The sequence below is a fragment of the Silene latifolia genome, chromosome X (assembly GCF_048544455.1).
Source record: "Silene latifolia isolate original U9 population chromosome X, ASM4854445v1, whole genome shotgun sequence".
Classification (NCBI taxonomy): Eukaryota; Viridiplantae; Streptophyta; class Magnoliopsida; order Caryophyllales; family Caryophyllaceae; genus Silene; species Silene latifolia.
Window position 1 is genome coordinate 329,829,408 of NC_133537.1, and position 17,776 is coordinate 329,847,183.

Sequence of the window (17,776 nt, forward strand, 5' to 3'; positions counted from 1 at the left end):
TCGCGCAAACCAAAAACAGTAAAAAGTCTTAAATGCGATAAATTGTCTTAAAAACTCAAGCAATAAAATGTTTATCCGCGAAAAATGCGGAAAATCTCCGACCATGGCTTCTGGCTACACGAAGTACCCTCCACGGTGGTTATCTTCTCAGCACTCCAATCCACAACATCGTCCGACGGGTCTACATATGACGCATCCTCCCACTTGTCATTTGACTCCTCAAGCTCCAACTCAGAAACTGTAACTTTGGCCGGCTCATCCTCTTCAGGCTCCTCGTCAGTCCCATAGCTCAAGCATCCAAGACCGCCGCGCTGAACAATAGGCTCAACCGGAGTAACTGGCAGCTCATCCTTCCCCAAACCAGCTCTTGAAATAGATGAAACAGACAAATCGTCCTCCAATTTGCTCCCAATCTGGGGCGGAGGTGTCACAACAGCAGGAATAATGGGTACAGGAAATAAAGTAGGAATATCAGAAATGACCACATAAGACGGTTTAGCATAAATAGCATTGCATGTAACAGCCCACATGGGATCCTTCTTTCTAGCGGTTTGAGCAAAAACAATGGACTGTTTGTCCACCCTAGGTCAAGTTCCGCTCCCCAACATCAATTATTGCACCAGCAGTGTGCAAAAATGGTCTCCCTAGAATGATAGGTATATGATCGTCCTCGGGCATGTCTAGGACAACAAAGTCAACAGGGAAAAAGAATTTTCCTATTTGGACAGGAATGTCCTCTAGGACCCCTATAGGCTGGACCGCAGAGCGATCAGCCATCTGAACAGTCATGTTGGTCACGGCAAATTTGGTCAAACCTAATTTCTTCGCTAGACTTAAGGGCATGACACTAATGCTAGCCCCCAAATCACATAAGGCTTTCTCTATGGGAAAGGTGCCAATAGAACATGGGACAGAGAAACTACCCGGATCAGCTAATTTCCGGGGGGCAGTCTGGGTAATATAGGAGCTAGACTCCTCAGTAAAAGCCACGGACTGGACAGGCTCAAGTGATCGCTTTTTAGTTAAAAGCTGCTTCATGAATTTCATGTAAGCGGACACTTGATTGACCAACTCAAGGAAAGGTACCTGAACATTTAAACTACGAATCACATCTTTGAATTTATCGAAAGATACCTGTTCTTTGGTCGGAATTAGCCTCTCCGGATATGGGACGCGAATAGTACCATCCGTAGTTGGAGCTCTTCTCAAAAATCCCGGAGTTGAATCGCCTTGGAACAAGAATTCACGCAAGTTATCAGGCATAGATAGGCGATAAGGCTCAGCGTCAGCAGCACTGGTGGTCGGTCGACCACCCTCCTCGGTCGATCGACCAGGGACAATTTTACCCGAATTGTCAGAAGCATCAGGAAGTCTTCTGGAACAACATCAATGGTCGACCGACTGGGTGATGCGGTCGGTCGACTGCTTCCACTGCTATACGTCTTCTGTTTCTTCCCCTTTTCAGCAGCCTTTTTCTTTCCTTTAGCTTTTTCAACTGTAGGACCCTCAAGTGTAGACCCACTCCTGGTAGTAATAGCATTAAGGGTCTCCTTCTTTTGGTCCGGCTGCGATGGTAGTTGCCCAGGAGCTCGAGTTTCACTCTTGCTAGCCAGTTGAGCAATTTGGCTCTCCAACATTTTTGTAGAAGTCTCTCTAGCTTGAGACTCCTTTTGCAGCAAACCCGACAGATTTTGAACCATGTTTTTCAACTCAGAAATGTCAGAACTTTGAAATTACTGCTGCTGAGGCACATAGGGAGGCTTTTGAAACTGTTGTTGCTTATGAGGGGGCACATAACTTTGCTGCTGCTGCTGCTGCTGCTGTGGAGGTGGAGTCGGATTTTGGACGTTTTGGCTACTCCACCTCAAGTTTGGATGGACATTCGGCTCAAAATAAGTCTTTGTCTGCTTATAATGTTGAAAAGCAGCATAAGCCTCATAGGGGCTGCTGCAGAAATCTGCAACATGTCCTTCTCCTTCACATCTCTTGCAGACGAAAGGACCGTCTGACACAGCATTCACTTGATAGATCCCTCCTTTTGAAGCTCCTCCCAACTCGTACTTATCAAATCTGGCCGTGAGAGCTTCTAATGCAGCTACAGAAGGGGATTCAGCGGCTCTCCTTTGATTTCCCCTGGAATTTCCATGCTCAACTTTATGGGTGGCCATATCATCAATGATTTTCCACCCCTTAGTTTCTCCAACATTCTCCTGGAATCTGCCATTAGCTGCAGCATCTAGGATAGCCCTCTGATCGTCATAAAGCCCATTATAAAACTGATTGCACAGGCTCCATTGCTTGAACCCATGGTGCGGAATAGTTCGCACCAACTTCTTGAAACGGACCCATGCCTCATGAAAATTCTCATCAGGACCCTGTTTAAAGCTCGTGATCTGAGCTCTAATGACATTGGTCTTCGAGGCAGAGAAATATTTCTTGTAGAATACTAGGGCCAGCGAATTCCAATCGGTAATCCAATTAGCAGCTCGGTCCAGGTCTCGGTACCACTCCCTAGCAGCATCACAGAGTGAGAATATAAACATCGTCTCCTTTACCTGGTCCTGGGTCACACCTGCTGGTGGGGGTATGGAGCAGCAGTAGTCAATGAATGTCTCCATATGTTTAGCTGCATCTTCATTTGCAGCTCCCCCAAATTGGTTTCTCTCAACCAAGTTAATATAAGATGGTTTTGGCTCGAATTTTCTATCCGTCCCTGGTAATGCGAATCCCTTATAGAGATTCTCGGCTGTTGGCTTGGAGTGACTGGCTATACTTGCTTCTTCAGCCATCTCTAGATAATTTGGAGAAGTGACGGTCTCTGTGGAAGAAACTGGAGATGGTGGTGGGTTTTCTTCAAACAACTCGTTCTCGTAGAAACTTGTCCGAGAACTAGGCTCTTCCTCTGACTGTTGTTCTTGAAATAATCTCCTCTTCACGCGCAAAGTCCTCTTAAGCTCGAGATCAAGGGGAAATAATTCGCCTTGTTGAGACCTGCGCATAAGATAAAACTACACAAAAACAATGAGAAAAGTTTAAGGAACAAAAGCTCCTTAAACTAAGAAAAAGACTAAAACAATAAAACAATAAAACAATAAAAACTAGCGCTGCCTCCCCGGCAACGGCGCCAAAATTTGATGCCTGTCGTTGTGTGCACCAAAAATAATATTTATAATACCTATTAAAACTAACAGAAGTTAGTGGTAACAGGGTCGAACCACAGAGAGGCGGGGGAGTTTCTATTGTTTAATATTCTAGTTATTTAGGGTAACAATTTGAGGGAGTTTGGATTTTGTCTAAGTCTAAATGCAAATGAAATAAATAAGTAAAAAATAAGCAAATAATAAGATGATGTAAACAAATAATAGAAAGGAGCTAGGATGATCGGGTCACTATAGCTACGATGACACAAAAGTCTAGGTAGGTCTCGAAATACAGTCGTGGGTGATGGGTATGACAAGTCCTCTCGGTCCAAGTCAACTAATAGCCCTTCTCGGTCTATGCTATTAGTCCCTAGGTATCACAAATACTAACTTTCGTTCTTGACTAGTGATCCTAATGCCTAAATTACATTATCTTAATTTAGCCGTCTTAATTCGTTAATCTAAATCCTTCCCTATCTTTCGATCTACGGGTTGGTTAAAACTAAGCATCTAACAAGTCTCCGCTAGGTCTCATTGATAGATATTGCACTTAACGACTCAAACGAAGCAAATCAGACACGAAGGTGGTCGATCGACCAGCTACCCCAGTCGATCGACCAACCGACTCAGTCGACCGACCAGATAAGCCAGTCGGTCGACCAAGCCCTAATCCGAGGGTAGCCTATTCTAGTGCCATCTACGCTAAGTTCGCCTACATCCTAGCAATGGTGATTTAGCTAGACATAATAATAACGATAACAACAATGTAATTTGCGATTAAAGGAATAGAATTCATAATTAAACTAGAAGAACAATTAAATTGCATAAAACGTTAATGACGGTTTTGGGATATCTACACTAGCAATTCTAAACTAAAAGGGCAAATAAAGTGAACTGTAAATTAAAAGGGAATAATACCGAAATAGCAAAGCAGAAGAAGATCCGAAGCAAAGCTTTATTGAGAAATAAAGTATGAAGAACAATCTAACGTATTGAATAATTATTTGTAAGCTAATGATAACCTAATGGGAACTGAATGATGAATACGGGATATGAGGTTACGTTATAAAGAGTTTCACGTAACCTATATCTAAAAACCTAATTACAATGGGCTTTTACTAATCTTTTAATTTCCGTCAGATTTAAGAGGAAGTCGACCTACCACAACGAGTGGTTGACCGACCAACTATCGGGCTCCTGCATGCTACTTTTCACGTTCTGCAACTGGGACTGCTACTGATGTGGTCGACCGACCACTAGGCACAGTCGGTCGACTGATATAGCTGATAGTTTGCTTCCAAATTTGTCTTTCAAGCTCCTAAATGCGCGCCAAGTTTGTTCCTCGAGCATTCTCCATATGTCCAATCCTATGCTAAGCGCTCCGGGACAGATTTGGTCCATTTTCCACCGAATTCTTCACATTCCTACAAAATTACACGAAGAGGAAGAAATACACGAAATAAGGGAAATAGTAGCATAAACTACTCAATTGAGCTCTGAAATGCGTGTGAAATGAGGTGCAAAACATCATATATTAGACACGCATCAAGTTCGCTGTTCTGTGACATAATGAGTTTGTTCCATGATTCTCGTGTTAGATCTTCATTGTGATCTCCATGTTCATTTAGTGAACTCTTGAGATTCAAGATTCTGTAACACCTTGAGATAGAACCCATAAACTCTTGAAACGGAGTAACTTTAAGTTTGAGTGCAACCGGAGTAGGTTGGCGAATTATTTTCATTGTAAGGGGTTTAGTAAGTTTAAGTAAATTTTTAAACAATCAATAAAATAACGGTTGGACGTAGGCCTCGGAGTAGAGGCTGAACCAATTTTTAAAATGTCGTTTGTTTGTTCATTTACTTTTACGTTCTTTCACTTTGCTATTTCTCGCATGTACCTAATCAAGTTCTGTGTCACAGTCACCTATATTGTGACATAGAACTGCTGTACCTTCTTGTGAACTTACATTCAATTAAGTTTCTCAAGTCTTGTACTTCAATATTCTTAGCTTAAGTTAATTAATTAACCAAGTTAAGGATAAAAGTTTTAAAAGGTACACCTAATTCACCCCCTCCCCCTCTTAGGTGTTAATCGTTCTTAACTCTTCAATTGGTATCAGAGCCTCGTGCTCTTGATATTGGTTAAATTCAAAGAGTTGATCCTATAGTTATGGACGATAAAACACACTAAGTATCCCATTTTCAAGGGAGAAAATTATGCCTGGTGGAAACATCGCATGGAGCACTATGTCAAAAGTGCGGACTATGAATGTTGGTTAATAATTCAAAAGGGTCCCCTCAAAATCGAAGTGACTAATGCTGATGGCACTAGTACCTTGAAAAGTGAGGATAAGTATGTTGAGGCCGACTATAAGAAAATCGAGAAAAACTCTAAGGCCATGTCCATTCTTCAATATGGGATCGGTGACCAAGAGATTAATCGTATATCTGGATGTGCTTCGGCCAAAGAGATTTGGGACACCCTAAGCCTTGCTTATGAGGGAACGTCACAAGTCAAGAAATACCGTATTGATCTTCTCTTGCAACAATATGAGATGTTCAATATGGAACGAGATGAGTCAATTAATAGTTTGTCTTCACATTTTTCTAGTATTGTCACTGACCTTAAGAGTTTAGGTAGGAGTTTTCAATCCGAGGATTTAGTCCGTAAAATCCTTCGTAGCCTAACTGAAAAGTGGCTACCGAAGTTTACGGCTATTGAGGAAGCTAAGGACCTTTCTTTGCTCACCCTTGATGAACTTATGGGCTCACTTATGGCTCATGAGTTAACTCTCATGAAGCGTGCTAGTGAAAGCTCTAAAGGGAAAGGACTCGCTCTTAATGCTCTCTCAAGTGATGAGGAGGATGAAGATGATGAGTTTGCAATGTTCACTAAAAATATTGTTGGCATGATAAATGGTCGAAACTCTCAAAGGTATAGCAACAACTCTAGTAAACGCCGTTTTCCTAAGAGAAGATCTAACTCCACTGTTGGTTGCTTTAAATGTGGTGACAAAGGTCACCAAATCAAAGAATGCCCAAAGTGGAACGATATCAAATCTAAGGAAAAATGTGACTTTGCAAAACGTGATTACAAAAACAAAGTAATGACTGCTATTTGGGGCATGTCTGATTCTGAAGAGGACGATGTCCTTGAGGATGAATTAGACGCCAAACTTAGCATCTCGTCTAGTTCTTCAAAAAGTGCTTCCAAATCATCAAAGAAAGAAGACATCAAGTGTCTTATAGCTCACTCCGTGGACTCAGACTCTGATTCAGACCATGAGGTAATTAAGCTCAAGAAAAAGGTTCGATCTTTCTCTAAAGACAAAGTTTGTCTCCTCCTAGATCAATTTATTGATAAATGTCGTGTCCAAACTAATAAGTTGGAAGCTATGCAAATCGAAATTGAGGACATAGCTGAGGAAAATGTCATCTTAAAAAAAAGTCTAAATGAGAATGATCAACCTAGTTCCATGTTGAGTCTTGAGAAAGAAATTAAGAAGCTTCGAAAACAAAATTTGTTTTTAGCTAACAAGATCGATGAAACAAGTGCAACAGATCCTTGCACTGTTGCATCCAGTTCTAAAGGAAATGTGTCGTCACTAACTCAAGAACGTGACCCACTTTTGATTGACTTAGCTACTTGCAACAATGAAAAAGACGATCTCATTAAAATTGCTGAAATGTTGAATGATGAGTCTAGTCATATCAAAAGCGCCTTAGAACGAGATCAAAAATCAAATGATGACCTTCTTGCTCAAATTGAGATGTTAAAAAGAGCTGAACAGATTCATGCCACAGAAGTCTCTACCGTGGCATCCGAGTCAAGAAAAGAAATAGATACTCTCACTAAATTAGTGTCTTCCTTAACTAAGGAACATGACTCTCTTCTAGCTGACCTCTCACTGTGTCAAAGGGATAATAAACAATTGGAACAAATTGGGATTTACTTAGTGATGAAGCAAGACTTGCAAAACAAGCTTTCGACAATTTAGGTAAATTAAATCTAAATCATCTTGCTAAAATCGAAACACTGACTAAAGAGCTAGATGAGGCAAAGATGTTTTATTTAAAATGGGAAGAAAGTCAGAATGTTTTGGAATCTCTCTTGAAACAATCACAAGAATATGAAAAGTTTGCAAAGAAAGCTGGACTTGGTTTCAAATGCAACAGTAGCACACACTGTTGTACTCGAAACCAGGACCCAAGCCAAACTGACTTTCGAAGAAGAAAGTATGCTGGTCTTCCTGAGTACATCATCTGTAACTATTGTGGCAAAACAGGTCATGAGTTTAATGATTGTGAAAAAAGAGTCCGTGACTTAGAAAGAAACACTAAAAAGGCTAAACAAGTGTGGATCAAGAAAGAGGAGGTCAAAAAGGTCGTTGTCAAGAAGGAGCCTAAACTTGTTTGGGTTCCTAAACTAAATGTTTGATTTCTTATAGGCATTAGTGAGGGGCAGTAGCAATTGGTACTTAGACAGTGGATGCTCTCGTCACATGACGGGAGATGAAAACCAATTCCTCTCGCTAGAAGCCTACGATGGTGGCATGGTGACTTTTGGCGACACCAAGAAAGGTGAAATCATTGGTATTGGAAAAGTTGGTAAGTCAAAGTCATTATGCGTGGACAAAGTGTTGCTTGTCAAAGATTTGAAACACAATCTCTTGAGCATTTCACAACTATGTGATCGAGGTAATATTGTTGAATTTCTTGCTAGTGAATGTAGAATCATCAATGGAAAAACTAGAGAACTTATACTTGAAGGTAAACGTGTCAAAGATGTCTATATGACTAAATTATATTCATTGTCGGGTCAATCACTATCATGCATGAGTGTTCAAAAGAATGACCCTTGGCTTTGGCACAAACGACTTGGTCATGTAAATGCTAAGACACTTAACACCCTGAAGAGACTTGATCTAGTTGACGGCATTCCTAACATTAAGTTTGAATTTAAATCACTTTGTGATGATTGTGTTAAAGGAAAACAAGTTAAATGCTCTTTTAAATCCAAAAAGGTTGTTAGCACTTCCTTACCTCTTGAACTCATTCATATTGATTTATGTGGTCCCACGCGAGTTGTGAGTAGAGGTGGAAGTCGTTATATTTGTGTCATTGTAGATGACTTCACAAGATTTATTTGGCTTCTCTTCTTAAGTTCTAAGGATCAAACATTTGATGAGTTCTTAATTTGGGTCAAAAAGGTTCAAAACAAATTTGGCTATAAACTTGTCTCATTGAGATCCGACCATGGAACCGAGTTTGAGAACTTGTCATTTGAGTCTTATTGTAATGAGAATGGTGCTAGTCATAACTTTTCGGCCGCAAGAACCCCACAACAAAATGGGGTTGTGGAACGAATGAATCGAACTCTTGAAAATATGGCTAGGACCATGCTCATTAGCTCTAAAGTTCCTAAGAATTTTTGGGCTGAAGCCGTAAGCACTTCTTGTTATATTTACAACCGTGTTATGATTAGAAAAATCATTGAGAAAACTCCTTATGAACTACTACGAGGAAGAAAATCTAATCTTTCACATTTAAAATGCTTTGGTAGTAAATGCTTTGTGCACAATAATGGAAAAGACAACCTTGACAAATTTGATGCTCGCAGTGATGAAGGAGTATTTGTTGGTTATTCCGATCATAGTAATGCTTATAAAGTTTTTAACAAAAGGACTATGAAAATGGAAGAAAGCGTTCATGTAATATTTGACGAATCTAGTGTTTTTGTCTCAAACACACAGGTTGATGATGAGGATGATGAATATGATGACGATTTTGAGATTGGTATGACACGACATGATATGGATCAAGTGGTGGAAGAGGCTGATCAACAGTTGGAGCCATTGTTGCATGAGGAGGATGTCCAAAATTCAGGGGGAACTAATCATCCTCCTACACAAGATGATGCTACCTCATCCAGGGGAAACAAGGATGGTGAAGAACAACCCAATCTAAACATAAACGAACCACAATCACCTCCTTCAAACAATCCTCATGTAACAGTCCCCTCTACTGTTGCAGACGAACAAACCGAATCCTCTAACCCACTTGTTCCCAAAAAATGGAAACACCAAAGCTCACATCCTTTATCAAATCTAACCAGTGACCTAACCTCTGGAATAAAAACCAGATCATCGCTCCAAAATTTCTGTGCACACAATGCTTTCATCTCGCAAATTGAACCAGACCATGTCACAGTAGCCTTGACTGATGAATGCTGGATGATAGCAATGCAAGAGGAATTGAAGCAATTCGAAAGGAACAAGGTATGACATCTTGTCCCTAGGCCCTCCCAACGTACTGTAATTGGTACACGGTGGGTCTTTCGCAATAAGCTAGATGATGTTGGAGAAATCGTAAGGAATAAAGCTAGACTAGTGGTGCAAGGTTTTAACCAATAAGAAGGAATTGATTATGATGAAACCTTTGCACCGGTAGCTAGGCTTGAAGCCATACGAATGCTTGTAGCTTTTGCGTCTTTTCAAGGTATAAAGCTTTTTGAAATGGATGTCAAAACTGCATTTTTAAATGGATACCTTGATGAAGAAGTGTTTGTTGAACAACCTCCGGGCTTTATAAACAACGAGTGTCCAACCACGTTTTTAAACTTGATAAAACACTTTATGGTTTAAAACAGGCTCCTAGGGCTTGGTATGATAGACTTTCAAAGTTTCTATTGGAAAATGGTTTCTTACGTGAGTCCGTGGATAAAACGTTGTTTATCAAGTCACAAGGAGATGAACTGTTGCTTGTGCAAGTATATGTCGATGACATTATTTTTGGAGCAACTAACAATGTTCTTTATAAGTACTTTTCTGATTTAATGACTTCCGAATTTGAAATGAGTATGATGGGAGAACTTGGATTTTTTCTTGTTCTTCAAATCAAACAATGTGAAAATGGAACAATGATTCATCAACAAAAGTACTTAAAATAAATGCTAAATAAGTTTGGGTTGACTAATTCTAATCCTATGCCTACACCAATGGTGCCTAAAGTCAAGCTTGACAAGGACGAAAATGACAAGAGCATTAGTGAAAAGATGTATCGAGGTATGATCGGTTCCTTACTCTACTTAACCGCTAGTCGACCCAACATACAATTTAGTGTGTGTGCTTGTGCCCGTTTCCAAGCAAATCCTAAGGAATCACATTTCAAAGCCGTCAAACGAATTTTTAAGTATTTGATTGGAACACAAGGGCTATATCTTTGGTACCCAACTCACTACGAACTTGATCTTGTAGGTTTTTCGGATGCGGACTATGCCGATGATACATTGGATAGGAAAAGCACTTCGGCATTGCTACATTTCTAGGACCGTGTCTCATTTCATGGGCTTCTAAGAAGCAAACACCGTTGCATTGTCCACGGACGAAAGTGAATATGTGAGTGCCGCTCTATGTTGTGCACAAATTCTTTGGGTACGTTAACAATTGCATGATTATGGCCTTATTTTCGAGACTACCCCTATATTTTGTGACAACACTAGTGCGATTAATATATCAAAGAATCCTATACAACACTCACAAACTAAACACATCGACATACGACATCATTTTTTACGTGATCAAGTTGAAAAAGGTAATATATGTCTAAGCTTTTGTAAAACGGAAAATCAAATTGCGGACATTTTCATAAAACCGTTGGAAAGAGAACAATTCGAAAGATTTCGGTCGGAAATTGGTTTACTAGGTGACATGTAGCTAAAATAAATTATTTTCCTCAATGATTGACTAGAAGATGGAACTATGTGTTAACAAATTAAGCTAATCCGTCTAATGCATGCAAATGGGTCGAGAAAAATGAACATCAAAATTCCTTGTGCATTTGAGTTAATAGCTTTGAGCCACCAAAACTACTTTATGTCAAATCACCTAAAAAGCCTACTACCCAGTCTTAAACTCTCAACACTCAACCGTCCACTCACCTTGTTAACTACACCAAACCCTCATTTACCTCCATGTTCCCACACTAAGACTCCCTATTACCCACTAAACAATAACCAACCCTCACCTTTTTCAAATTCCCAAACCGTCAACACCTTTTCCCTTTCCATTCTCTTAAAATGTCCCCAAAACAAAGGTTCTCAAAAGAGGTTCTCCAACTCAGAAATACATTTAACCCAAAATATATTGCCAAAAAGAAAATGCCTCCCAAAACCGCTGCCAAAACAAATGAGACCATCCCTGCCACTATCAAATCAACCGTTGCACGAAAGAAGACAACCGCCAAAAGAGGCGGTGGTCGTGGCAGAGGAGGTCGAGGTAGGAATCCTCCCATTTCTTTACAATTAGATGCTGAGGTGGACTTTGACACCGATGAAGAGAACTCCGGTTCTAAGGGGACAGAGAAAGATGAAGAAATTGAAAAAGTGAGTGATGTTATGAAGTCAAGTGAACAGGAAGTCCAATCAAGTGATATGAGAGAAGAGGAACTCGAAGGTGACAATCCAAAAGAGAATAATGAAAAATCAGAGGGAGATAATGAGAAATCAAAGGATTGTGAGGAAAAATCAGAGGGAGAAAATGAAGAAAAATCAAAAGAAAATGAGGGAGATTCAAAAGAAAGTCCGAAAAAATCAAAAGGAAGAAAGAAAGTTTCGAAAGAGAAGGAGAAAGGTGGTAAAAATAATAAGAACAAGAAAGAAAATAATGTTGATGTTAGTGCGGAAAAGAATGATGGTGATGTGCTTTTGAAAGACTTAGTGAATGAGCAATTGGAGGATGATGAACCGGATAAGCCGGATGCAACAAACACCCCTACTGTTGCAGAGGAAATCGGTCTTGGCATTGAGAAAAACGATGAAGACCCAAAGAAGACCATGCATGTTGAAGAAGTAATCAATCTTGAGGATCATGGTGATGCCGAGAAGGTGTTTGATGATGGGCTTGACCCACTATTCTCACAACCCGCATCAAGAATCCGGTCTAAGCGAAAGATGGTTGAAATCTTCGGTGATGATGATGATGAAACACCGGAAGCCACCCCACCAAAACCCAAGGCTACACAAAGGAATAAAGGATACGGTTCCAAAACCAAGGCAACTAAAAGGGCTCGATATCATCAAGAGATGTCTAGTGTGAATGAAGATGAGATTCTTGAGGAGAAGGCTCCACTCAATACTTGCATGGATCTAGTCATTGCTCCTTTTGGTGATTCATTCAAAAATGACGTCCTTAACCATCTCAATTCTATCGATCTTCCGGATGAGACTCTCAAGCTATGCCACGGTATGCTGATCTGTTGCTTCCACAGTGGAAGGCGTTATAAAAAATCTTGGTATGACACCTCTCTTGCTTTCAAATACTTCAAAGAAGCTATGTATGCACAAGGTTGGGTGAATTTGTTGGACAAGTATAACCCTATGTACTTGTCCGAAATCATACAATTCTATGCAACTGTCAAAGTTAATGTTGCATCGGGAACCCTTTCCGCCTACATAAATCAGAAACCTTTCGTCCTCACACTTGACCAACTTGCTGCCCATCTCGATGTTTGTAATGTCGGACTCACCTCCTTTCCCAAACGTGACTGGGGAGAAATTGATGAGGTCACATCCACCCAAGTCATGAAGGTTCTTCGACCTCATGATAACAATGGACCAACCAACATTTATGCCCTTGAATTATCCGCACCCATTAGGTTTATCTTTAACCTTGTCTTTCGCAATCTCGTCCCTAGCAACAATAACCGTGGGAGATGCTCTCTTCTTGATATGCTCCTTATCCATCACATTGTCAAACACAAACCCATTAATCTCCCTTGCCTTATGTTTCACCGAATTCATGAGATGTCCACCGAATTTCAAAACGGCAATTTCGACAAAAATGCCGTGGTGCCGTATGGTATGTGGCTCTCCATCATTTTTATGAAGGAAGGGTTAGTGTTAAAGGGAAGTCCTGCAATTGAGAAATTGAGTGATGAGATGACACCCGGCCTCCTTTCTCGGATGAATTTGGAGATTAAGGATGGGAAATTAGAAAAGAAAAATCAGTCGGGAAGTGGTGCCACAACGGGGTCTACTGTTGAATTGGGTGTGGTGTTAGCAAAATTGGATGAACTTCTTGGAGTTGTTAATCGCTTGGTCAAAGAACAAGGCAAGTTACGGGATGAGCTGGGTGATCTTCGTACTATGAATGAAGACTTACTTGAACGCCTTGATGCTACGAAGCCAAACTCCTCCACTTGAGCACATGCCCTTCTAACCGTTTATCTCTTCCTTGAACCTTGGCTCTTTGTTATTTTACGACTCTTTTGCACTCTTTGGTTGCTTGTGTGTTTGGTTTGCTTGAACAATTTATGCGTATTTTTAAATCGTGTTGCTAAACTTTGGACATGTTTTATCCTCCTTTGACGATGTCAAGAGGGGGAAGTAGTTTAATTATGCCATGTGTGATCTTTTAACTCTTCGGCCAACGTTCACCGTGACTATGTCTTAGCTTCCATGATTAGAAGTTTTACCTTAGCATAGTATGTTGCACCTTTCGACTACCTTGATCATGTTTATAAATTATGTTTATGTTGAAATGACCAAAGACCGACTAAACATGGGCTAAGGGGGAATATCACACATGTTTGGACTTGTCATCATCAAAGGGGGAATTTGTTAGAACACATTGTGTTGATGATGCCAAGTTCCTTTGTTATTTGAATTTTTGCTCTTAGTTGAAATGATTAGTGATTGAAGCAATCAAATGGACTTTCAACAATGATTCAAGATGATCAAGCTAATCAAGGAAGTCAAGACAATGGTGTTTTCTAAGCCTTAGTCGAAAAATGTAAGAGTAAGTGCAACATTCTCAGGTAAGTCAAGTAATGGCAAAACCATGCAATAGTACGCTGTACTGTGGTTTCTGGTACTATCATACGTAGGAGGAATTTCGACCAAAATGTTTTAAGTGTCAAAACTTTGCAAACTTTAAACCTTAAACATTTGAATTTTTCAAAAGGTTGAAAATAATCTGAAATTTTGAAGTCACAAGCCCACTTGACTAAGCCTCTAGATTTGTGCAAACACCTTTTACTAAAATGACAAAGAAGACTTGTCAAACTTCTAAAGTAAGAAAAGCTTTTTGCCATTTTGGTAAAATGTCACATGTTGAGTGTAGTAGCTTAAGTTTTCTGATTTCTTAAGCCCTAAGCCTATAGTCTAACACTTACCATCACTCAAGGCTATCATTTTAATATTGGATTTAATTTTTCTAAGTTGTACCTACCTAAGACTAAATCTACTATAAATAGAGTGTCTTAGGCACATTTATTTCTTAAGACTTCCAAAGCATTTATTGTAAAAAACTTGCAAATCATTTGTGCATTTAAAGTTTTGTTCCTCAAGTGTTTGCAAAACGTTTTTCTGATTTTAAAGTCTTCAAATTGTTTTCGAAAAAACTGTAAAACCTCCAAGTATCAGTTCGCTGTACTGTGACATAATGAGTTTGTTCCATGATTCTCGTGTTAGATCTTCATTGTGATCTCCATGTTCATTTAGTGAACTCTTGAGATTCAAGATTCTGTAACACCTTGAGATAGAACCCATAAACTCTTGAAGCGGAGTAGCTTTAAGTTTGAGTGCAACCGGAGTAGGTTGGCGAGTTATTTTCATTGTAAGAGGTTTAGTAAGTTTGAGTAAATTTCTAAACAAGCAATAAAATAACGGTTGGACGTAGGCCTCGGAGTAGAGGCTGAACCAATTTTTAAAATGTCGTTTGTTTGTTCATTTACTTTTATGTTCTTCCACTTTGCTATTTCTCGCATGTACCTAATCAAGTTCTGTGTCACGGTCACCTATACTGTGACATAGAACTGCTGTACCTTTTTGTGAACTTACATTCAATTAAGTTTCTCAAGTCTTGTACTTTAATATTCTTAGCTTAAGTTAATTAATTAACCAAGTTAAGAATAAAAATTTTAAAAGGTACACCTAATTCACCCCCTCCCCCTCTTAGGTGTTAATCATTCTTAACTCTTCAAACAGTTTCGTATATAATTGAGAGGTGTGGACACTTGTAATTAAGTACGGATAGACAATTATTATAATATAAACGATAAAAAGAAAACGTAATTTATTTTCGCAGTACACATTTTACTTATTACAGTACTTTTTGCAACAAAATTTCCATTTTTTTACCCTTCATCAACCTCTCCTTCTTCACCTTCTCTATTGTTAAATTTTTAACTTTCTTCAATCTCCTTCATAATTTTCAACACTAAAACTTGGGAGAGACAGTCTCTCACTAAGTTATTGAAAGACTAATCTTTCGTCCCCTTTATTTGTATTTCCGTACCCCTTTTGTTGTTGAGTAACATAGTAATTTCGTACTTATTTACATAATAAACGTACCCATGTTATCATTAATCATGATTTGTACCAATTTTATTACCTTTAGTACCACTTTTTCTTAATATTGTACAATGGTTTCTCAATAAAGCTTATTAAGAGACCGTCTCTCACGAGACCTACACAATTTTCAATTATGAATCAATACATATATATAAAGCAGAAACTTTTCAAGCGATATTAGAGAGTCCAACTTTTTTAGAAATCCTAACAAGAGTAGATTTCGAAAAAAAATTGATAGTCCAACTTTTTTAAAAATCCTAACAAGAGTAGATTTTGAAAAAAAAAATTGATAAATAAAATAACAAATTTAATAAATTGAAATCCTAACAAGTGTAGATTTCGAAAAAAAAAATTAATAAATAAAATTATCCTAAGAAAAGTAGAATTCTTAATATTGAAAACAAATCTTAATAAATTGTCTTAATATAAGTAGATTAAAATTATCAAATAAATAATGGACATTTGTAATAGTTCAAGTTATCATTTTTATTTTTGCCCCACTTATGGTATCATACATTTGTAGTTTTTATTCTAGCATTAAAATAAATTTAAGAAGCTGACGGATAAATAATGAATTTATTTGATTAAAGTGTCATGTTAATATGATGTAATGTAATCTTACGTAGTTACACAGAGTATAAACTACGGTTCCATAAAAATATAGTCACTAAATAATCATTGGGGTGTGTATATAAATTGTAAATGTCTCCATATACATTCAAGTAATCAATGCATATAGAACAATACATCGATTTATATGTGTTATTATTTTTGTTTCATCAATTTACTCTCCATAATAATGTTGAGATCATTAGGTGGAGAAATGAAACCGTAAAGAATTGAAGAAGAATTTGACAGTTTGGACACCTTAAAGCTTTTTGTAACAATGGAGCAACTCGGAGTATTATTCATATGATAAATTGTTGATCATTTCTAAACTCACCCATTAGCCTAGATTTCAAATAAGAGTAAGTTTGAAATAGTCAATAATTTTTATTACTAATTAGTAAAGGCTTCAAGAGTGTACATATATTATGGTCATTAATTAATTAAATCAAAAAAACGCGCATTATGTTTTAATTTAAACAATCTTGCTTGTGCACTAAGTAGTATTTACTCAACCATGTATCTTTGTGTTTTAGTATTGGTTTTACATACTAAGTAAAATTCTATTTTATACACTAAATTTATATTTACTTATATATCCTAAGTTCATTGTTATTCATTGGTGAGGATCTTTTGTCCCATTTTGGTGTCCCATCTCCTTTCCCATACTCTCTCCTTTTCACACATAGACATAAAAACCACATATATGATATATTTATTATTTCATATGTTGATGTGTCAAGCAAGTAGTAGCATAAGATAGAAGATGGGACACCATATGGGATAGAAGATCCCCACTGTGTATATGAGGGTAAAATTTGAGATAGATGATCAAAGATTATGCAGGCTTTGAAAGTTTTTAAAGTAAAATGATTTTTTGAATTTTTGATGTAAGTATATATTTTACTAATTAACCAAAAGATAGCTGATGTTTTGGTAAAAATGACATAATACATACTCCATATTTAATATTATAAATAGAAAGGTTAAAAAAATTGATAGCTTTCTCATATGTTACTCCTATTTTGGTAAATAATTTATCTACCAAATACTTACAAAAAACTAAGATAAATGAAATTTTTGTCAAATAAGTTTAAGCTTATTTCTTGGAAACAGAGCCTAAATATGAGATTTTTCATGATCTCCGAACCGTCCTCATGTCAAATTGATTTGTTTTTGATGTTTTATTCTGGCAATCTTTACTTGCTTTTGAGCCTATTGTTAGGAGTTGATCTCAAGTTCTTTTTTTAAAAAAAAAATTATAAACTTGATTAATATAATAAATAGCTATTGGTTCAGAATAAATATTAAGCAATTAGACATTGTAACGCAAAGTATGTATATAGTCCATCACCACGAGGAACAGAATAATACGTAATTGGTTCAAAATAAATGTTAGCAAAGAATAAAAATGGTTAGCTCTACCATAAGAAAAAAGAAAATTTGATCAAAAAAATCTATCACAAGTGTCCAATTATATCGCATTTGTTTTGATTAAGCGAATATAAATAAAGTTTTAGGCTCAAATTGAATTATAAATCATGTCAATCAAGAGATTTAGACACGGTACAAATAATATCAGAATTATTTAAGAAAACTATAGAATAAACGAGTATATAACATTTAAACGGAACGAAACGAAACTATTTTAAGATCACCACAAGTTGAGGCGGTTATG

At 37.8% G+C, this 17,776-nt stretch overlaps 1 non-coding gene across 1 annotated transcript; it reads left to right on the top strand.

Annotated features, from left to right (window-relative positions):
• The first annotated feature begins 2,301 nt into the window (after positions 1 to 2,301).
• LOC141625400 (small nucleolar RNA R71) lies at positions 2,302 to 2,408 on the top strand. The gene has a single exon (XR_012535183.1). It is a non-coding gene; the product is annotated as a small nucleolar RNA R71 (small nucleolar RNA).
• Positions 2,409 to 17,776: the final 15,368 nt, after the last annotated feature.